General features: G+C 53.9%; 1 protein-coding gene across 3 annotated transcripts in view; it reads left to right on the top strand.

Annotated features, from left to right (window-relative positions):
• Nucleotides 1–2,598: 2,598 nt before the first annotated feature.
• The window catches only part of SYNE3 (spectrin repeat containing nuclear envelope family member 3), an 88,052-nt gene continuing 67,576 nt past the window's right edge, over nt 2,599–23,074 (top strand). For 2 of the 3 annotated variants that reach the window (XM_087856209.1, XM_045815765.2), the window contains exon 1: nt 2,599–2,689. The gene's annotated coding sequence lies outside the window, so the exon portion shown is untranslated. The remainder of the gene's footprint in view (nt 2,690–23,074) is intronic. The other variant, XM_087856210.1, reaches the window with a different exon arrangement.

Here is a 23,074-nt window from a genome sequence, read left to right as displayed (position 1 = left end):
TGCTGAAGACAGAGGGGAAGCCTCCCTAGTGGCAAACTCCCCCTTTCTCCCGTGTTGATTACTTAACACGTTCCCGTTCCGTGTGGACTACTTCAGATTGGCAGAAGACTGCCACAGAATTGACAAAAAATCACGCCCTGTGTTTATGTCAGGCTTAAGAAGAGCAACGGGAGAGTGTCCTCACAAATCATCAGGCCCTGTAAAGCTGAAGATAATCATAATGATAACAATAAATCTAACACCTGCACATAAAATATTTTTTATCACATACATTTTCACCTATGGAATATTCTTGCTATGCCCACTTAAGAAATGAGAAAACCCAGGTTCTAAGAGGTTATATGGCTTATTAGGGTTCACTCAATAAAGGAGCAGAACTGGGTCCAGAGTGTGGGTCTTGCAGCTTTGAGGTGATGCTCTGTGCTATGGGGGGGGGGAGTCTGGAGGGGCTGGGGGCTTGGGGGGGTCGGGGCATCTCTAGGCACACCACCGTCCCATTCGGGAAACAGCCCCCTGGACACAGAATCATTGCACTGTGACCTCATCCGTTTCTCACTCTCCATATCCCCAGGGACTTGCACACAGTAGGTGCTCAGGAACTGTCTGATGAAAGACTGAAGAGCTGTGTAGCAGAGCCTGCCGAGATCATGCTGTACCCGGAACAGCTCCCATGAGCGGGGTGCACACACTCCCAGGTGCAAAACCGCTTGAGATGGATTCTTCTTATTGGGCACATGTAACAGAAGAGGAAACCAAGGATGAGTAATGAGCAGAGAGTCGCCAACTCGGGCAGTTTACTGCCAGAGCCTGAGCCTTTTACCCCAACGGTGCCAAACCATCTCTCACTGCAGAAAGCTGACTTCTGATGGCCCGCTGCTCCCCCTTTCCAGCAGTGCTGGTGGGACCATCTTCCTCCCTGTGCAAAGCACCTCACCTCTGTGTGCCTTCATTTCCGTCCTAAGACAGACCAATTAAACTTCTAACCACGTGGAAGACCTCGGCAGAGAGGTCATGAGGAGGCACACGTGAAAGCATTTGGAAAAACAAAGAGGGTTATCCAAGCGCCAAGTATCATAATAATTGCTGCCTGCTGTCTGCCCCTTCAGCTTGGCTGTTGGAACCCCAAGGCTTGCGACAGCACCTCAGATGGAGGCAGAATGATCATGAGAAACACGATCGGACACCTAGAACCGGTCAAGGGGAAGCATGGAAGAGAGAATGGATAATTATAGCTTAATGTGTGGCTGACACTGGCATTCTAACTCCAGCTAGGTCTACCCCAGTGTTACTTCTGGGCTGTGGCATTCTTCTACTTTGCCCTCAGTTTGGAAAAGACACACACACACACACACACACACACACCCATATACACACATGCTCAGCGTGCACGCACACACCATTACTATCTGGTCGTGTTTTACAATTTAATCTTTGTCTTAGGACACTGACGAATTCAACAAATATGGATAGGGGACCTGCCAACCTCACTAAGAAACAAAAGAGTTTTGAAAACACCCTCTGGGAAGCAGTAGATCTGGGCCAGCTCCCTAACTCCTCAAGCTCAGCCCTCACCCTCTCATCTGCAAAATGGGCGCAGCCACATCTAGATTGTGGAGACTGGAGTCCCCACGGCACACAGTTCCACAAGTTGTGTCCTTAGCGGCTTTCATCCCCATCCAGACAGAACCAATCAGGCAAACATGTAATTACTCCGACAAAGATCAGGGCTGGGGTGGAGAGACAGTTCAAAGGGCCCTGGTGCGCTGGGAGCCAAAGGCAAGGAGGCAGATAGATTCGGAGGGCGTGCTGCAAGGTTTCAGAGTTGGTGGAGTCGCTGATCAAGGCTGAGAGGATGTGTCTTTTGGGTGGGAGTGCGGCGCTGGAAAAAAAGGGAGACACTTTCCGGGGCCTTGAGTTGGTGGGAGGTCCAGATTATGCTTAGAATTCCCATTCCTGCGGCTCACGTGCTTTCGCCCCCTCTCGTTATCCTGGTGGGCTCCCATCCGAGCCTGAGGCCCAGAGATCCCGTGCGCGGTGGCTCCAGGCACTGTGGGGTGGGAGGGACCGGATGGGGCGCCCCCACTGTCAGGCCAGCTGATAGGTGTCACTTCCTTCTTGGATTTCGCGCCTCCGGGAGAAGTGCCCTTGCTTTTGGCCCGACCTCGGCTCTTGAGGGGGCAAGACCTGTCAGCCCCTTAGCCTTCTCCCCAAATCTGGACACCAGAGGAACTCCCTCCCCGATCCAACTTTCCCCGGGGGGAGAAACAGCTCCGTGCCATCCTCAAGGATGAGACCCCGGCGGAGGCAGGCAGGGGTCCGGGGATCCGGGCGGCTCCCGAGCCAGAGTGGGCAGCCCTGGGCTCGGGGCCAGGGGTGAGGATGGGGAACCCCCGCGGCAGCGCTCCCTCCCTCGGAGGGGTCTGCGATTAGGTGCCGTGGGGCTGGGGCGGTGCACCGGGGGCCTCCGCAGAGCGCGCGGAGCCGGGGGCGTCCTTCTCCAGCCATGCCCCATGGCAAGGCCCGGGGGCGGCTCCCGCGGCTGGTCCCAGAGGGGGACTGGGCGGGGCTGGGGGCGAGTGTCCGGCCCCGCCCCGGCCCCGCCCCGCTCCGGAGCCGCCCGGGACGCAGGGAGGAGGGCAGCTGGGCCGGAGCTGCCCGCGGCGCCGAGCTCCTGCACGCTCCGGGCCGGGTAAGTGGCGCGGGAGCCGAGGTCCGAGCAGGGGCGGGGAGGGTCGGGGCCGCAGCCCCCCGCCCAGCCCTGACGCGTCCCCCAGGCGTATGGGTCGCCGAAAGTCGAGGGGACCCGGGGAGGCGCGCCCGGCGCGGGGGCGGGGGCCCTGCGTGACAGCTGCGGGCGGGCGGGTATTTTTAGTTTAAACCCAACCGTTCCCTGCCGCTTGCGAAGTCTCCGAGCCTTTCCGCTCCCCAAGCCTGGAGGTGCGGCCCCCAAGAAAAAGCCCCTAAGCCCTGGGCAGCGTGTCCCCGGCAGGCCGGGTGCCGCCTCCAGTTTTCGCTCAGCCTACGCTCCGGGCCAGAGGACCTGTCACCGCGGGCCCGCGCCGCCGCGTGTCCCGGGCCTGGGCAGTAAACGCGGGCGGGAACACCCGGTCCTGGCGACCACGCGCTCGCCTCGTAGTGCCTGAGACAGCCCAGAGCCCGCGCGCTAGGCGGGGGAGGTCGCGCCAGGCAGTCTCGGTTTCGGTCAGACACCTCCTGGCTGTGCAGCTCTGGGCAAGCCCCTCGGCCTCTCTGAGCCTCATCCCACAACTCTCAAGCGGGGTTAGTGAGGCCGAAGATCTCTTGCAGGGCCTGAGCGACCCCCAAATGGAGGCTGCTTAGGGTCTTGAGATTTTGACTCTATAGGGGATCTGGTGGAGGGACCCCAGTGGTCAACCCAGGAGCGGGTGAGTGCCCCATGCAGCGCAGCCAACCTCTGCTTCAAAACTATAAGGCTGCAGTGGGGTGATAATGAATGTTATTATTTTTTCACTTTGCCCCCAAAGCTCTGGCCCAAGGCTGCCCTGGGACCCTCTCCCCGGTCTCTTTCACCTCTGAAGGGTTAACTTCCTCCTGGCACCAGTGGGGGAGACTGACATGCCCAGGTAGCATGCCCCATCCCCAGGGAGTGAGGGCAGGAGGAGACCGTGGGGAAAAGAGATGGTCCTCCCAGAAAAAGGGAGCATGTCACAAAATCACTGTCCTTCTGAGTTTGGCGGGACAGCCTCCTTCATCCACCAGAAGACAGAAAGCAGGCCCAGAGATGGGGAGTGATTTGCACAGAGCTGCACAGCCAAGAACAGAAGCTGGCTCTCTCAGAGGGTCAGGCTCTGCCTTCTGCACAGCCAGCAGCCCCCAGGGGTCAGGAGCTGGGAGGCGGGAGGGACAACTTGGTGCCAACGGGTTGTTTTGCTCTGTTTCCTGTAACCGTGCCCCAGCGAGGCTCTTTGACACGTGTGGGTCTGCACATTCCTCAAGCAGGACCGCACTGGGCTGCCGACAGTCACAGCTGTGCCAAGCGTGCTGGCCCCGGGGCGCCGTTTTCAGCTAGAGAGGCCCCTCTGAGGGCAGCTGGAGGGGGGCAGTGGGCAGGGAAGGCTTATTTCTGGAACTTCTGTCTTGCTGGGGGTCCTGTGGAGGCCTGAGGATTTGCTGGTGGCCCTGAGGGGAGGGCTGAGAATCCAGGCTCTGGTTTCTGCTTCAGGGTGCAGGCTGGCCCCCTCCAGGCACCCCTCGGGGTGAGTTTGAACTCCTTCTGTCTCCATGGGAACAACCAACCCTCTCTCCCAGCTGCTTTTCATGTTCTGTAGCCCTTGCAGACCTGGCCTTGCCTGGGTGGCCCCTCTGCCTCGTAATGCCAAAACCTGGGGCCAAGATAGTTGGGGGATCCTGGCTTGGCTGTAGGGTGACTTCTGCTCTGGGGAGGTAAGACTGGACAGGTCCAGCACATCCCCCTGAAGACCCTGGAGCCCCTGAGAGCAAGAGGGACCTCCCGTGTTGCCCAGCTGTTAACAGTGGGGGTGGCCACGTTAGACCACCTGGGTCCAGTTCAGCCTTGGCCATGAAAAAAGTCACTTCACCTTTCAGAGCTTGGATTTTCTTCCCCATGAGGTGGGGGGGGGGTAACCATAGTGCCCCCATCTTGGGTGCTGTGAGCATTAAATGAGACGTTCCATGAACAACATGGACAACTTAGACGCAGCAGGTGCAAGCAGCTGTCACAGTTTACGATGGGACCTGGCGGGGACACCTGAGTCCCCCCATTCCGCCGCAGCTCTGCCCGTTCCTCTCTGCCTTAAATCCCCGTGTCTGTCCAGTGGCAGGTGGCCCTGGAGCCTTTGCACCCCTGGGTCTTTATTTTTTTTAATGTTTTTTTATTATATTATGTTAGTCACCATTCGGTACATCCCTGGTTTTTGATGTAAAGTTCGATGATTCATTAGTTGCGTATAACACCCAGTGCACCATGCAATACGTGCCCTCCGTACTACCCATCACCAGCCTATCCCATTCCCCCACCCCCTCCCCTCTGAAGCCCTCAGTTTGTTTCTGAGTCCATAGTCTCTCATGCTTCATTCCCCTTCTGATTACCCCCCTTTCTTTATCCCTTTCTTCCCCTACCGATCTTCCTAGTTCTTATGTTCCACAGATAAGAGAAATCATATAATTGTCTTTCTCTGCTTGACTTATTTCACTTAGCATTATCTCCTCCAGTGCCGTCCATGTTGCAGCAAATGTTGAGAAATCGTTCTTTCTGATAGCTGAGTAATATTCCATTGTATATATGGACCACAACTTCTTAATCCAGTCATCTGTTGAAGGGCATCTCGGCTCCTTCCACGATTTAGCTATTGTGGACAATGCTGCTATGAACATTGGGTGCACCCCTGGGTCTTTGACCCAGGCAGAGAGATTTGAGAGGGGCCTGCCAGGGGACCCCATGTATCTGTGGGTCCTTAGGAAGCATTTCCTGTCTCTCCTATGGCCCTGACGGCAGCCAAAGCTGCCACTGCTGGCCCATTTACAGATGAGGAAACAGATGCAGAGGCCAGGAGTGGCATAGGTAGGATTTGAACTCTGGGCTTTTGACTTGCTGCTCTTCATTACCCCCCCCGCAGTGTGTCTCAGACAATAGAAGCACGACGTTATCCGCTGGTCATCAGGAGAACAGTGTTGACAATGAGGCAGGATCCTGGTTATCATTAAGACACTGGTAGTATTTGCTGGAAAAGAATGGATTCTGAACTTTTTCTCCTTGTAACATCGAAAAGTAGCACAACAGGGCCACTGAGAGAGGAACCTGGGAGGAGGAGATGGAAGTTCTGGAATTCTCTGCTGACCCTCTCCACCCCCCCAGGGAGTCATTGTCTCGGGATTTGGGGGACGGCGTTGACCTGGGGCTGAGCAGCTAGGAAGCAGTTGGGGGACAGTCCCAGCAGCCAAAGCCTCAGTTTTGTCATCTCTAAAATAGAGATAAGAGGTCCCACACCTCCCTGCGGGGGTTGCTGTGGGGATGAATGGGACAATGGGGGACGAGGCTCAGCAGAATGCCCTGCAGGGTGGGGACACATCGTAGGAGGAGTTACTGTGGTTTTATTATCACTAATCCTCCTAGTGTAACTGTAACAATGTGCAGCGGCCTGCACCTCTTGCCTGGATTTCTAGGCTGCAGACTCTGGGCAGGGAATCCCAGCATCTCCGAAATGCTTTGAAAGGCTGGGCAGAGAGCTGCTAATTATGAAGCTGAAAATGCAAATGCTACGAGTCGTTAAGCGATAGATACACCGGAAGTAAAGCAATGGCAAAATGGGAGAGGTGATCACCTTTAAATGAGTCAAAGATGACCATTGGGGGGGGAGGGCGCATGGGGGGTAAGAGGGGATTGGGAGGGTCCTGGGGTCTGCGACGAAGGAATTCACCCTGTAACTATTTGTAAGGACATGTATGTTTTCTGCACGCCTCTCTACATAGATCCTGTTCCACAGATTGAAGTGGGTTTGATAAAAGGCAGGGGAATGGGAACCCCAAATCGGGGTGGTTATCTTCGGTGGGGAAGAGGGCACAGGGTCAGGGAGGAGCCAGCTCCACGCTCGGTGGCACCCTTATGTTCCGTTTCTGCTGTCGAGTGGTATGCTCGTGGGTGCTATTTTAAAATATTTTTATGCTTCATCTTTACAAATATGTATCTGTTTCTATACACACACACACACACATATCCCATTGTGTATATCAAATCTTACGTGCAAATAGAATTAAACGGTAGTAGGAAATATGAAATATTTCACAAAGCCCTCTTAGGCAATCAGACTCTTGCCCTGGATTCAGATGTTGATCTGGCTGGATTTAAGAAATAAACACAAATCCTAGTGTATGCTAGACACACGGCTTCTTCTTGTTGGAGAAATCGTCTCCCTTTTCTGAAGTCCTAACAACTAGTAGGTGGTGTGAACACTGCCATCTCAGGTGATCAACCGGAGTTTTGAAAGTCTCGGTGTAATGATTTATGCTTATGAATCAGAAAGTCCTGAAATGTTTGAGGTGGGAGGAACCTCGGGTCACCCGGACCAACCTGCTGGTTTTACGGCTAATGGAAGTGCCCCGGCCAAGGTCAACATTAGGCACCTAGGCAGGGAAGACAGGTCGCTCTGGGCTGCCACACCTGTGTGACCGTCATCTGAACACCGCCTGCCACACCCAGGCCACCAGGGTGACAAAGGCCGTGGCCTCCTCCTCGGGACAGACAGGGAAACGGATGGCATATCTGAGATTAAACTAATGTGATCATTTTAATTTTAAAAAAAGTCAGAAAAAAGCTATACTGGTTAGGGCTTATGCGCAAGCCAGGCGGCTTTCAGAGGCTGGGAAACAAGCCCTCCATGTACGTGCCCTCGGGAGACTGCATGTGCCATGTTCACGAAGGGTTTGGAAGTGACGGCTGTTGTGGAGAATAAGCCAGCCCGAGCCTTGACTTCATCTCATCTGAGCCTCTAATTTTACCCGTGGGGAAACGGAGTCTTGGCGAGCGGAAGTGCCTAGCCCAGGTCTGTCTGGTGCCTCGGGGCTGATCTGGGGTCTGAGATGGTGGCTTCTGGTCCCTGGCCAGTACTCTTCCCTCGAAGCCACCTTCCCTGAAAGTCTGTTTCATCTGCATTCATGCCATAGCACAAGGCGGGCTGGGCGTGCCGTGTAGACAGGCTTGTCTTCAGGGTTAGGCCCTCTGGCTCATCACTGAAGCCTGCCTAGAAGAGGTGGGCCCCTGGAGTCACTGGTGGGACTCGAATTAAGCCGAGAGTTTTATTTAAGGTCTGGAAAGGGCTGAGCCCCTCCCAAGTGACATTTGCTGAAATAACACAGCAGGCTGACTCACTGGGGGTAGCCTCTTCCCTTGTTGTTTCAAAGATCTGGCCCTTCTGTGATGATGGGAGGCACCAGCCCATCCCCAGGCACACTGACCTTCACCTGGACCAGCCTCTGCTCCCTGCCGTTCGAAATGGGAAGCTGAAATTAGGAGAGCTCAAGGGTGCCTGGAAGTCTGGATGTCCTCTCTTCCAAGAACCATGGCCTCCAATGAGGTGTCTGGGGACTCTAAGTCTCCCTTTGCAATCTGCCCACCCTAGGAGAGGCCAGCTCACTTAAGCAGGTGCGTCCCTGCCTATCCCCTCCAGGAGCTCACCCTTGCTCTGAGGACAAGTCCCAGGCCCCCAGGCTGGCCGGCTAGCATTTCATGCTTTCTGCCACCTGGGCTACCTTCTGGTCCCAAGAGACCACAAACCCATCCTGGACTTTCCCACCTCCAGACCTGCCCTCTCATTGTGACCTCTGCCCCACTACCCCCCTCCCCCCGCTCCTCCCCCCCAACACCTGCTAGATATCTCCTCCTCCTAGAAGCCTTCCTTCCTCCGGCCACCCAGCAGGGTTGGGGGTTTGTTTTCCAGTTCCCACTGTACTTTCCACTTGTATTCAAATTTCACCTGTCCTGTCTGATTCCCCAAGGATCGTGACCTCCTTGAGGGCAGAGATACAGGGTTTCTCATTCCCTCGCTTTTATTATTTAATTAAAAGGCTCTACACTTGAAAATCGGATCTTACAAACTATAGGGGTGCTGATGCCGCCCTAATGAGCACCCCCAACTGGAGTGGACGGGGCAGATCCTAGTGATTCCCAGGACACTGAGAAGAAAGGTGGGCTCCAGAGTCAGGACCCCAGGCTGGGGAGAGAAGGTGGGACGCTGGTCACCTCCCTTTGTGGCCCTCCTTGGAGACTGTCCTCTTGGAGAGCTCTCCATTTTCCTGGGCTCTCCACGGCCCGCGCTCGACCTGGAGCCTGTCTGGGATCTGACATCTCTTGGCCCCCCCTGGAGCTCACGTCTGACGCACATTCCCTGAGTCTCTCTTGCACTTATCGCCACCTGAAATCATCCTACATATTTGCTCTTGAGCTAATCTTCCATCTCCCCTGCTAGCACGTCAACACCATGAGGGCAAGGACTTTTTTCTGTCCCCAGAGCCTTGCCCTGGTCGTAGCTGCTCAGTCCCTGCTGATGGGATGAATGGAAGTAGAAACTGACGGCCCCCCGGGGGGCCTGGCATGCTTGATCACGGTGGCTAGAGTCTGCTCAGCGCTCAGGAGTGGCCACCTTGCTCTGAGTGCTCCCTGCGGGGTTTTTCCCTCTCTACCCTCCCAACAGCTCAGGAGGCAGGCTCCGAGGGTCCCACTTTAGGGAGACATTCCACAACCTGCCCTCGGCCACTTTGCAGCAGAGTTAGAATTTAGCTCCGATTATGTGACCCCACAGCTCGTGCAGGGACCCGCCAGCCTCCCCTGGCCTTTCCATGTTCCCTGGTGGGAGCGCGCTGGGCAGGGCGCAGTGAGTCACACCAAGAACTCGGCCTCCTCCCTACGCATCGAGTTCTTTCTCCACCTCCCCCAGTGGCTCTCACGCTGACAGGCCATTCTTCAGAGGAAATCCCTTCTGTGGGGCCAGTGTCACGGGGTCCAGGAATGCCACAGGTTTTCCAGTGCGGGGGCCCACCCTGGGGCACCCCACCCTGACCACCCTGACCACACCCTTTTCTCCCTCGGTCCCCGGAGCCCCGCCTGCGGCTTGCTCACTCGCTACTGAGAACTTGGTGACCACAAGCCGGCCGTTGTCGGCTGGATGTGAGCCAGTTGGGTTTGTCAGGTTAAATTCCTTCATTCGGGACTGGGCAGCAGGGAAGCCTGGCTTATGTAATTTGCCTGTTTATCTGTTTGCTGCTTTCACATTCAACTTGGCTCAGAAGTAATTGTAGAAGATGGATTCGTAAAAAGCCCATCTGTGGTACCTCTTGCCCCCATTTCCTTCTAGGTAAAACCACCAAAATGCCTGGGAGGGGGGAGGGCAGCGGCGTTTGCTTGTGCGCGTGCTCCTTGGGTGAGGTGAGGCGGTGGCCCCGTAAGTCCCTGCACTTGTCCCCTCTGGGTAGCAGCGGGCTTTGCCGTGCGGCGGCTCCTCGCTGGAGCCACTTGGCTTTGGGAGGCTGAGAGGCACGAGTTTGTGGCTGGGATGTCGCCCTGCCCCGCGCTGGAAGCCGTGTGCCTTGGGCCACCGCCTTCGCTCAGCACGCTGACGTCAGCTGAGCGGCACAGGGGAGGAAGGCTCCAGAGGCACATCTGCGCCTTGTGGCTGGAAGGAGTCTGATGGGTGAGTGTGATCTTGGCAAGTCACATCACCTGCATGGGCCGGGCCAGTTCACCTGCTCCTGGGGCTGGTCACACCTCCCTGCAGAGCTGCGCAAGGGGCCGACAGGATCACTGGTGGACGAGGAATTCCCAGCTCCAAGTGAGCACTTGGTCCCAGCTGGTCTGGCTCTCCCATTTCCAGCTTCCCTGAGCACTCCCTCTTTTCCCGGGGTGCTCCCTAGCTGGGGAAGTGACTTTGGTGGCAGTGTGGGTCACGTGCACGGAGCTGGCCACTTCCGCCTGCCTCCGCCCCGGCACTCACAGTGGTTGGGTCGGCACAGCTGCTGGTGAGTCAGCCCTTGGCTCAGGTGTTCTTGGCTGGGGGCCCCTGCTCCGGCCGGCCCCAGGGGCGCGATGGGCGGAGACTGCCCCCACCATGGGAATAGTTTTATTGGGGTGTATAGGGTGCAGACTGTGTACCTTGATCGTTCGTTTCCCTCCCAGAGTCCCAGCCATCCCTAATGGCCAGTGTGACTTTTTTCTTTTATAGAATTGATTATGGGAAAAAGTCAGTGTCACCGCACAAGGCCCTCTGGTCTAACCCCAGCCCTGAGCCCCATGGTCCTTAGTACAGTGCAAGGGTGTAAACGAGTCTGAGTTTGGACTGGGGGCTCCTGGTCACAGGCAGGATGAATGTGGTGGCACGTGCTCAGAGCAGGGAATGACAGCAATTCCCTTCTCCGTCTTCATATCTCCCTTTGACTTTTCCCCTTTATCCTTCTGATTGTGCAATGTTTTCCTAATCACCGGGCCTTCGCTTTAGGCCAGCGTATGAATCTGTGGACCTAGGGCTGCTTATCTGTGTTTTTTAAAAGCTCTCCGAGTGACCTGCTGCATGGGGCTGGCGGAGAGCCACTGGGTTTTGTCTCCGTGTGGTGCCAGCCTGGCTCTAATGCTTGCCCGTTCCTAAGTAGGAGCAGGCCTCGGGCACAAGCTGGCAACAGCTTCAGATGGAGTTAAATAAATGGTGTTTATATGCACTGTGTTTATCCCTTATGATGCTCTGTACATGGTAATTGATACTCTGGTTTTCTATTTGAGGTAAAGATAAAAATTCTCCTTTTAAAAGAAATTTAAGTTTAAATGGGGAGAATTAAAAAAAAAACACTAATGAGAAAACATAGTAAGAGCAGGCATCCCTAGATGTGGCCGAAATCACAGATATGATGCACAGATGTCCAAAGTATGTACAAACTGTACCTAGGTGACCTCAAAGGGCCCCTCCAGGTCCCACGTCCTGATGGATCTGAGAGGCGCTCACCATGGATGGCCTAACAAAACGGACAGATAGCCCAGACTGTTCACACCAGCCCCCTGGACCCAGAGGAATCCGTTCACAGATTTGGGGGTGATTCGGCATGAGATGTCCTCATCTTGCTTTACTCGGTGACTCCCCCCGCCCAGCAGGCCAGCTGGTTCTCTCTGTTGCCCTGGGTTTCCACCTCTCCTGAGTCATAGTGGCAGCTCAGGAAGTCCCCTGTGCAGTACTCAGGGCTTTTTTCCCCCTGGAGACGTGGCGGCATAAACCAGGTGAATGCCACGTTACCGGCATCTGACTCCATAGGACCCTGGCACCCACATCGGCACAAGGGCAAATCAGGTCAGGGAACCGAGAAATCCGCTGCCCCAGGGCAGACCCAGCAGTGCTGGCCACAGGCCTTGACCTCTCAGATGGAGGAGGGCCCTCACCCGTGCCCCCAGTCCTTAAACTATCTGGAAGGGTCATAGAAACCGAACTTCAGGCAAACAGACCCTGGCTGGCCCCAGCCGCTTTTCCTGCTTGTGTCTGGGGGAACCACCTGTTGCCTCCGTGCCTTTCTTTCCTGATTGTGTGAGGTTCCTGTTGTGTTTTAACTGGTCAGCCCGTTCTGGGTATCAGGGATTGCAGACTTTTTGCTGAAAGGAACAGTATGGAGGCTTCGAGATTTCCAGACCTCTCAGGAATGCTGTGCTTGATCAGTGGGGGTGGGGTGAGGTATTTCTCTTGAGCTGATAAATAGCATCAGCAAACCTTTTCTGTGGCGGGACAGATAGTAACTATCGTTGCCGTATGGGCCACACAGACTCTGTTGTAATTTATTCAGTTCTTCTGTTGCCTGTAACGCTCCGTGGCTGCGGGCCAATAACACTTTGCTTACGGATGTGGGAATTAAGAGTTTCATGTCATTTTTACCTATCATAAAATATTACTCTTTCCATTTTTTTTCCCCAACCATTTATTTATTTATTTATTTTTTAAAGATTTTATTTATTTATTTGACAGAGATAGAGACAGCCAGCGAGAGAGGGAACACAAGCAGGGGGAGTGTGAGAGGAAGAAGCAGGCTCATAGCGGAGGAGCCTGATGTGGGGCTCGATCCCATAACGCCGGGATCACGCCCTGAGCCGAAGGCAGATGCTTAACCGCTGTGCCACCCAGGCACCCCATATTTTTTAAATATTTTATTTATGAGAGAGAGACAGAGAGCATGAGCAGGGGGAGGGGCAGCGGGAGAAGGAGAAGCAGACTCCCGGCTGAGCAGGGAGCCCCATGCAGGACTGGATCCCAGGACCCTGGGATCATGACCTGAGCCAAAGGCAGACGCTTAACCCACGGAGCCATTGAGGTGCCCCTTCCCAACCATTTAAAAACAGAAACATCATTCTTGGCTGGAAAGGTGTATACTGAAATGGGCAATGGGTCACAGTTTGCAGGCTCTGTTCTAGAAGCCCCTGCTGCAGGGGAGGGTGGGTCTTGCAGATTGGAGCAAGTTGTTTTTCTAATCATTTCAGCTCTGAAAACTAGTTCTGAGACAGGTCTCACTCTTTTTAGCCTGCTGCTTCGAATAGAACCTTAGAATAGACTTAGTTCCCACATTCAGCTAACCCTGAAGTCTAGTGGCAAAGAAGAGAGGAACCTGGAGGAAGAAAACTTGTTCTGTGCTGGCTGTGCAACCTTGGGCAAGTGGCTCAGCCTCTCTGAGCCTTGCTTCTTCCATCTGGAGAGGCAAGAATAATGGGACCTACCACGTCGATGGAATGATCAATGCAAGTCTTAACACATACCAGGTACATAGCACACTCTCCAGAAAGGTCGCTATGTCTTCGCCCCTCTGCCACGAGTTCAGGAGCACAAGTGGATGGGAGGACTTCTTCCCTTCAGCCAGCAGCCCTGCACGCTAGGTTTTATTTGGCACTTTATGGAGAAGGGGGCCCAGAGAAGTTACAGAGCTTGCCCAAGGTCACAGCTGATTGTAAATAGTAGATCTAGAAGACTGTGTAACTCGAAGTTTCCATGCAGTGCTCTTGCAGGAGACCAGAGAGGCGATTAAATCCAATTCAGCTATGTACTTGCTGAGCGGTTAATGTAATCAGCATCTTTCCATTTACAGCCAGGCTCTTGTAACTCCTCTATGCTATGCCTCAAATTCTTTGGGGAACAAGCATCACTTGGGAGATCTCACAGACTCCCAGCAGCTTGTGGGGGGGCTCCAGGCTGAGGGTTTTCTGTAAATGTCTTAGGGCAACTTTGTCGCCCTATAGGGAGCTCTGGCTTAGGAGTCGCAGCCTGGAAACAGGCATCTGGGGAAGTCTTTAAGTTTATCTGACTCCTCTTGGGCAAGAACATCTGTGGTGTCTGAGTCTCTGTGGGGCTAGTGGGGAAGGCTCTAGAAGGTTCTAGAAGACTGGATTCAGGGTAGCTGCATTTGAAGAGTGGGATCATTGGGATCTTAGGAAACAAATGCGGGCGGTGAGTGGCTAACTAGTGTTAGGCCTTGGTTTCCCCTTCTGTAAAGTAGAGATGGAAATGTCATCATTAGTGGCCTGTTGCCTGAGCATGTGTTTGTCGGGCGCCTGCTGTGGGCCTTGCTCTGAATGCACAAGAGAAGGCTGTGGAGGAAGCCCGACCTTGGATTGTGGAGGCCTCTGGAAATACAGCCCAGGCAAGGGAGACCGTGGAGGGATCGGTACATCTGGGCTAGCTGCAGTTAGGCTGCGAGCTGGGGGAGGGGGGCCGAGCCAGGGTTTCCTGCACCCCTTGCCCTTGTCTAAAGCCTTCATCAGAGAATCCAGGACACACGGACATTGGACTTGCCAGTCAGCTGCCCCGTCTGTAACCTGGAGCATCTCTCTCTCAGTTACCTGAGGACAAGCGGCTTGGACACAGGTTGCTGGAAACCCAGACCCCACCTGTGAGTGGCTGGGAGATTGGGGTGGGGACAGAGGTGTCAGGAGTTGGGGGGAGGGGTCTTAGGAGAGAAAGAAAGATGGACACAGATAGGACCAACTGTCCCCAGTTTGCCCTAGATGGAGGGGTTTCTTGGGATACAGGGCTTTCAGGGCAGAAACAGGGAAAGTCTGGAGCAAACTGGAACAATTCGTCCCCCTTGGTCTCCTTGGTCACGCCACCCTGACTGCGGCATTGGGCAGTTTGGGTCATGGCTGGGCAGTGGTGGAGGGGTCACCTCTCCCCTGAGCCTCAGTGTCTGCTCAGAGCCCCTGTGCATGAGGAATCACGGGCTCTGCTGTCCCCTGGGTGTGTGGGCGCATGAAGGGAGAAGCCAACCCCCCACCCCCCAGCCCCACTGCGGGTCCCAGAGCACAGAGCGTTTCATAAATGCTGTGGGGTGAATGGCTGGGGGTGGTGGGTCTCCACCAGGCTGGGGCAAATGACTCAGATGCTCGTTCATGCTTTGCCACTTTCCATGTGCTGTTCCCCGTCCCTAGGCCACCTCCTCTGTGACTCATCCCTTGGCCCCTCACCACAAGCAGTGTCTCCCACACCCACTGTGTTCCTCTGAGCCAAACCTTACTGAGCTCCCTAACTGGGCTTCTTTGTTTCTGCATCTTTCTCCGCATACACTGCGAGCTCCTCGAGGGAAGGTCCCCACTGCAGTGTTTCCTCTGTTGCACTTGGCACCTGGAGGCCCTGTAAAGGTTTCTGGAAAGAATGAATGACACCGAGCATGTAGAGCAGAGAGTCATTCATTCATTCTCTGCTGAGGCCCACTGTGTGTCAGGTGCTGTCCCAGGAAGTGGGATGGGAGCAGTGGACGTAACTGGCAGAGTGTCTGTTCTGATGGAATGTACATTCTAGAAAGATCTAGAATTCTCTAAATTCAACAAGCAGGCAATAACTGCACAGACCGTATCAGAGGGTAGCATAGGCGCTGAAGGAAGTGCAAAAGGGAAGGGAAGTCACTGAGCCCCTGCCAGTTGTCAGCAGGCTGGGGATGGAGGCTGTAGCCCGGTGGGGGGCGGGGGTGCTGATGGGTCAGGCCTGCCTTCCCATGGAGGCAGAAAGAGGGTACCTTCCCCTGGGTGGTGGCGGCCCTGCTGTGCAGTGTGGTCAACTCAGGGTTGGTGGCATGTGGGCCATCAGTCCCTTTAAGGAAATCTGTTAAAAGCCAGCATTGTGTGTGTGTATGTGGGGAGCCGGGAACACATTTTGGAAAGTCAGATGGTGTCTGGTGCCTTGTGTGGGAGCTGAGTGTGTGCCTGCCCCTCTCCTCAGGGTGGGAGTACCAAGAACCAGGCTCACATGCTGGCCACCCTTCTCCCCAAACTGGGTGGGTAACCTTGCCGGGGCAACAGCAAGAAGGGAAATGGGCTTGTGAAGGGACTGGTGGCAAGAACCAGGGAGCCCAGGCTTTTCCAGGAGGAAAAGGATCTGTCTCGCTCCAGCCCCAGGCAGGGGACTACCAGGGAGAGAGGGTCAAGGGGGATACAGAGCGTGACAGCGTCATCAGCTGCCATGGGCTGCCCGTCACAGTGGAGTACTGTCCCCTGGGACTGACGGGGAGCTCAAGCCCACAGGCCCTTCCAGGAGGGGTGTAGGGCCACAGTGCCCTGAGACTGGGAAACATGCTGCTCCCCTGAGTCCCAGGAGGTGGCTTCAGCCTGGTGCTGAGGTCCGGGCAATTCGGGTGGCACCTCAGAGTCTACAAGGATGTGAGTCTAGGGGTAAGACCCTCATGCTGAGACCCCACAGCACAGAGGAACAGAATGAGTCCACAAGGCAGGTGCCCTTGGCTTCCCACAGACACATCCTAAACCTGGCGTCTTGAAGCCCTGGCAGGAGCAGTCATGTGCTAATTATAATCTGCACAGCCAGCTAACAGTTGACCTTGGACTCCAGAGACGGGAAGTTTCCCCTGGGGGAAGGTCTCCAGGGTGCTCTGAGGCTTGCAGATACAAGGCAGGGGTTAACAATACAGGGTGTGGACTCTTCTGGATAGCCCAGTGGGTATCACCTTGCCGCTTCAGCCGAATGGAGACAATTTTGAACCTCCGGGGCTTTGCTAAGAGGAAAGAAGGCAGCAGGATTACTTGCTGTGTGACCTTGGGCAGGTTATGTAACCCCTCTGAATCTTGATTTCCTTATAAAAAAGGCAATCATCCCTACTGTGGGTCTGAGAGTAGGTGGGAGACCTCAATGAGCTGAATGTGTGTAAAACTGAACACAGTGCCTGACACCTACTAGAAACTTAGCAATGTTAGTTCCCAGCCCGCTACCCATTGAAAAATCCCAGAGGGCTTCCTGGAGGAGGCAGTGATGGGTGCATGGAGCCATCGCTGGGCTCAATAGTTATTTGAACTTGTTTTGAAAGTCTAACAGAACAGCGGAATCTCTTAATGTATTATTAGAGTGTGTTACATGAAAGCCCTTTAATTTTTTTTTTTTTTTTAGACTGTGGCTACCACCTTAAGGAAATCGAAATTTTAACAATGTACCTATGATTCCACTGCCCTCCGAGAACCCCTTGTCTCTTTCCATATTCCTTTCAGTCTTTATCTTTTTTTGACACAGCTTTTGCATAATTTACCAGCAGGAGTTGGCAAACTGCAGCCCCCTGGCCAGATGCCACTTGTTTTATAAACAAAGCTGCTGGAACACAGCCATGCTGGTGGTGTGCACATTGCCCCTGACTGTGTTCACACCACAACGGCAGATCTGAGTTGCTGTGACAGACACCATATGGCTGGAATCTCCCCGATCCTTTCCAGAAAAAGTTTGCCGGCCCCTGGTTCAGAATGCCCGGAGCCTCGCAGTGTGCCGTTTTCTCCTGTTTGCTGCAGCATTATGGCATGGTGTGAACTGTCACATTTTTTTCATTGTGAATGGCCTAGAATATTCCATGAAATGATACCACAAACTTTTCTCCACCATTTCCTCTTTGCTGGACTGTTATATCGCATCTTTGCTTTTGTTTGGTTTTCTTTCGTTTTTCCTCCTTTCCTCATTTGTCAGTTTATTATTAATTTAAAACACTTACACGTAACACCTGCTGTTTGCCTATGCTGTTCTAAGCATTTTACTGATAGAACTCACTTTATTCTCAGATCAGTGATAGAAAGTTCATGTTATTATTACCCCCATTTAAAAGATCTTATTTATTTGAGAGAGAGCAAGCAGGGGGAGGGGAGAGGGGGCAGAGGGAGAGGGAGAATCTCAAGGAGACTCCACGCTGAGTGGGGAGCCCGATGCCAGGCTTGATCTCATGACCCTGAGATCACAACCTGAGCCGAAATCAAGAGTCGACGGCTTAACCAACTGTGCCACCCAGGCGCCTCTCTTACTCCCATTTTACAGATGAGAAGGTGAAGTCAGAGGAGTCAAATCCACCTGACTTAGGTCTGACTGGGCTAAGCAGGCTGGCTCTGGAGGCTTAGCCGCTCTTAGGAAGTGTCCAGAAGAGGCAGGCCTTTGCGACTGGGTGGGAGGGGGGGTCTAGGGCAGTGACTCACCCGGACGAGCCCTGCCCTGCACTCCCTGTCCTGCCCAGCCCCACCGCCCCACATCACCCAGATTTGGCTCTTGTCTAGTCTTCCTTGCCACAAGCCAGGCAGCTAGGGCCCTTTGACCACACATTTTGTTGTTTTGTGGAAAAGAGGGTTGGCCGCCGATGCTGAAGAGAAAGAAGGTGCAGGGCCAAGGTGTGGGTGATACCAGCAAGAGTAGATCAGAGACTCCGCTTTGTGGTCAGAGGGCTCCCGGGCTTGCTCAGTTGTTGAGTAAGTGATACATTTGCAAATTCTCTAGTCCAACTGAGAAGACCACCACCAAACATGCAGTGTAACTGTCCAGCGAAACAGAACAGCTAAGGATGGTTTGTGACATCCACCCGTGGAATGTTCTGGGTCACTTGCAACAAGAACTGTTCACGGTTAACAACCTGGGTGGCGTGTAGCAGGCTTGGTGTTAGTCTTCCCTGAGTCAGGGGGCCTCATGAGACCTGCAGACCTCACCAGGAGGACAGGCAGGCCCAAAAGGCGACATGAGATTCCTCGCTCAAGGAGCCCCCGTGGCGCACCCCAGAGGGTCTCAGGGGACAGACTAAAGTCCCTGGTTCACAGAGACAGTGAGTGCTTCCCACCGGACACGTGGACTGGTGGAGACATGTGGTCTCAGGTTGAGAAAACGCTGCGTTCTAGAGATGGGGAGTGGGAGGAAGACTATGGGAGGACGCTGAACGCCGAGCCCATCTTCCAGAAGCCAAAAGAGAGGCTGAGCCGTCAGGCCACCCAAGGGTGCAGGACCTGGTCGGTTCTCTTCCTTTGTATGATCTTCACGCCGACCGACAATCGCATCATCTGGTGCAGGGGAGGCGTTGAAACGGGATTTGCCATTAAAGGCACCTAGCCTCTCCCAGGCTTTGGAACGGAGGGAAAGCAGGCCCGGCGTGGTTCTCGCTTAGAAGATGACATGAGCCCAACCCCACCCAAGCCTCTGCCTGCTCACTCGGGGTCCTTTGAGAGCGTGCCCTTCATCTTTCCCTGGCCTCTCTGGGTGGAATAAGAAGGCACAAGGTGGGAGAAGGTAAAGCTGGGTTTTTCTCAGCCGTCAGTTTCTGGAACCCCCAGCCCAAGGCCCCTTGCATCTGGGACTGGTGTCCCTGTCTGACCTGATGGATTTTGAGCCATACAGCCAGGAGACCCACTGGGAAGGTGTCACCAGCCCCATCAGCAGTAACCTCAAGCTATGCACCATTCGTCCCCATCTCAGCCGTGCTCGCTGCTCAGGGCTGACCTCGGCCGGGCGCCCTGTGGGTCTGAGCCACTGGGGTTCACCCCCGAGCTTGGGTGCCTCCTCAGTCAGTCGGGTGTGTGATGGGAAATCCTGTTCTGACTCAAAAAGGAACCCCCCTTCTCTTGCCTTCCTGACTCACTTCCTCATTTTGCCGACCGTTTTGCGGCTGGGCGCGGGTCCTGGGGCAGACAGGCCTGAGCTTGCTGCCGTCTCTGTGCTCCAGTAGCCATCCGGCCTGGGCGGGACAGTGGGTCCCTCTGAGCCTCAGTTTCCCCATCTGTCGAGTGGCGCACTCACTCCTGCCTTGCTGTCAGTGCGCGTGGGACGCATGGCATCTGCCCTGTGCCTGGCACACAGCGGGGGGCCTCCCATGTAGGAGCTTTTGCTGACGTTTCCCCCGGCCCACAGGGTTGGGATCCATGGTAAACTTGACACCCACCCAGGGCAATTGCAGGTCACAGATGAGCCTGGGGTGGGGACAGTAGAGCAGGCAGGACACCTCTTACACACCACACAGCGTGGGCCACGGTGCGTGGCCGGGTGCTTTGCTGGCTGAGGGCTCACGAGGACGGGCTTCAAGCTTAGGTGCTGTTGGGGGGCTGGAGGCTGCTCTCCACAGCTCATCAGATATTTGCACGTTCAATCAGTGGTCGAGAAAAGATCTTTTGACTTGAACCCCTGCCCTCATGTTGGAAGAGCAGGTCTGTGATGTGGAGGAGGCCTTAGGGAACACGACACTTGAGGAAGCATTTCCCAGCATGTGGCCCGAGGTGCCATGGTGCAAAGAGTGTGCTCACTCGAGTTCATGTTGTTTCAGAAGTTTGGGCAGATGCTGTCTGGCCGCTTGTGGGTCTGTCACTGACCAGAGGATGCCACTCCCTCGCTCACGGACCCTCACTGGCTCCCTATTGCCTGCAGGCGAAAGTCAGTCCACCCCTTTGCATTCAGGCCCCAGAGCCTGCCTCTCTGACAACTGCTTCCTTCTGTCGCCCTTTAACAATTCCCAAGCCCCCTCTGCAGCCTGAACTCGGCCTTGGATTTTTCTGCCTCCTGGCTTTTGCTCACACTGGTCCATCCACTTGTCATGTTCTTTGCCGCTTTGCATCTTACCCAGATTCTGCTTGTCCTCCACGCCTCAGCCAGGGCGTCCCCTCCTCCGTGAACCCCTCCCTGGATCTCCCGGTAGCACAGCATCGCTCTTTCTCGAGGCTCCACGGGCTGCGGGCACGCCTCTCCACATGGGCACCTGTCATGGCCCCATTCAGAGTTCGCGGTCATGCAGACCATGAGCTTTGTAACCTGCAGGCCGCGCCAGCCTCCGCAACGGCCTCAGCACTGGGCACGTCTGGGTATGGAAGTCGGACGGATCTTGGATTTGACTCCTTATCGCCTGTCTACTCGCTCTGGGACCCTGGGCAGGCCGTGCAGCCTCTCCATCTCAGTGGCCTCATCTATAAACTAGAACTGGACACTGAGACCTGACTCTCAAGGATAACGAAATATTTTTGTGATTAACTCAGCAAAAGCTGTCGAATCGAGTAGCTTCTCACAGGGAGGGCTTGTTCCTCCCAGGAATTTCCAGTACCAAGTGATGTGTCCTTGAGTTGCAAACCCTGGCAAGCCCGTTGGAATGCTTCCCCGGGCCTCACTCTGCTCCTCTGAGATCGTCTGGCGTCAGCCCGCCTGCCATGGCGATGCGGTCCTGGCCGGCCACACCGCCTGCTCCCGGGCCGGCGCTTTGCTCAGCCCCTCGGGCTGCCTTCAGCCCCTCTTTGGGGTGGCGGAGTTTGCTTTCTGTTTGTTCCAGTGTGGGACGTGAAAGTTTCATGCCACTCCTACAGTGTCCGTGAGCCCGGTTGGGATGGTGGCGCGGTGTCAGGCTCTCAGAAGCGGTCCGGCCCAAGCGGCCGGCTAGGCTGCAGCTCTGAGTCCAACAGACCCAGGTTCAAATCCCGGCTGTGCCTCTCGGGCAACAACAGTGACCCGTTCTGAGATTTTATTTTATTTTTGAGAGAGAGAGAGCGTGAGAGAGTGAGTGGGGAGAGGGGCAGAGGGAGAGAATCTTAAGTAGGCGCCATGCTTATTGTGGAGCCCAACACGGGGCTCGACCCCACAACCCTGAGACCATGACCTGAGCCAAAATCAAGTCGGTCTCTTCACCAACTGAGCCACCCAGGTGGCCCTGAGCGGCTAAAGTCAAGTTATTTCACCTCTCTGAGACGCGGTTTCCTTATCTTTGCAGTAGGGACTCTTCATGACAACCTTCAAAGTTAGCTTAAGGAGCAGGTGAGGTAATGCAAGCCCGGAGAGGGAGGGGCATGTGGACTGGCTCCTACTACGAGCTCAGTGGATGGAAGGTATAGGTTCACCATTTTTAAAAGGATCTCAACTAGCTTCTTAGCTCCCTATGTAGGGGCACACCACGTAAGGTGCAGGGTTTCGATCCCTGGAGGGAAAAACTTCATTCTTATCTGAGCTATGTAAAAACAGGATAAGCTGTCTGGAATAGGAAGTGAGCTACCCATCACTGGAGGTGTGCAAGGGTCCTATAGGCCTATTGATGGGTATATTTTTAAGGAAATTCAAGCAAAGATGGGTGCTTAAACTAGATCTTTTTGAATGGCCCTCTTAGTTTTTGGATTCTGATTGTTTCTTAAAAAAAACAGCTTTATTGATTGAGATATAATTCACAACATATAGTTCACCCATTTAAAGTATATAATTTGATGCCTGTTAGTACATTCACAGAGTGGTACAAACATTACTGAGATCATTTTTAGAACACTTTATTACCCCAGGAGGAACCCCTGCATCACCCCCATCCTCTCCCCAGCTCCCGCCCTAGGCAACACTAATCTATTTTCCACGTCCATAGGTTTGCCTGGTCGACACATTTCACGTTAGTGGAATCGTGCGGTGTGTGGTCCTTTGTGATTGACTTCTTTCCTTTAACGTCACGTTTTCAAGGGGTATTTATACTGTGGCATCATGATTGCTTCATTCCTTTTTTCTTGCTGAATAATATTCCATAGTATGCATAGAATACGTTTTAGTTACCCATTCATCAGCTGATGGGCATATTGGTCGTTTCCACTTTTTTGGCTATCGCGAACCTTTGTGTACACGTTTCTGAGAGCGGACGTGTTGTAATTTCTCTTGGGCAGATACCTAGGGATTGCTGGGTCCTCTGCGAACTATGTGCTCAGTTATTGGAGGAACTGCCAGGCTGTTTCTCAAAGTGGCTGCACCATTGTGTATTCTCACCAGCAGTGTACGAGGGTTCCACTTTTCCCACGTCTTGGACGCGCTTCGTTATTATTTATCTTTTTGATTCTAAGCATCCTACGGAGTATGAAGTGGTGTCTCGTTTTGGTTTTAATTTGCATTTCCCTGATGGCTAATGATGTGGAGCATCTTTCGATGTGCTTATCGGCTACTTGCACCTGCACATCTTCTTTGAAGAAATGTCATTCAGATCCTTTGCGTATTTTATAATTGGGTTTTTGTCTTTCTGGAAGTCCCTTATCAGATAAGTAATTTGCAAAATTTCTTTCCTTCCGTGGGGTTTTTCACTTTCTTGATGGTGTCCTTTGAAGCACAAAAGTTTATAATTTTGTTAAAGTCCAGTTTATCTAATTTTCCTTTGTTGCCTCTGCTTTTGGTGTCGCATCTAAGATAACAGTGCCCAATCCTAGGCCACAAAGATTTATGCTTATGTTTCCCTCTAAGAGATTTATAGTCTGGCTTTTTACAATTTGACCTTTGAACTATTTTGAGTTCCTTTTTGTCTGTGGTGTGAGGTAGGGGTCCAAGTTCTGTCTTTTTTTTTTTAAAGATTCCATTCA

The sequence above is a fragment of the Ursus americanus genome, chromosome 26 (genome assembly GCF_024610735.1).
Source record: "Ursus americanus isolate L20-20 chromosome 26, mUrsAme1.1.p, whole genome shotgun sequence".
In the NCBI taxonomy this organism is placed as follows: domain Eukaryota; kingdom Metazoa; phylum Chordata; class Mammalia; order Carnivora; family Ursidae; genus Ursus; species Ursus americanus.
This window is presented reverse-complemented; position numbering and strand designations above follow the sequence as displayed.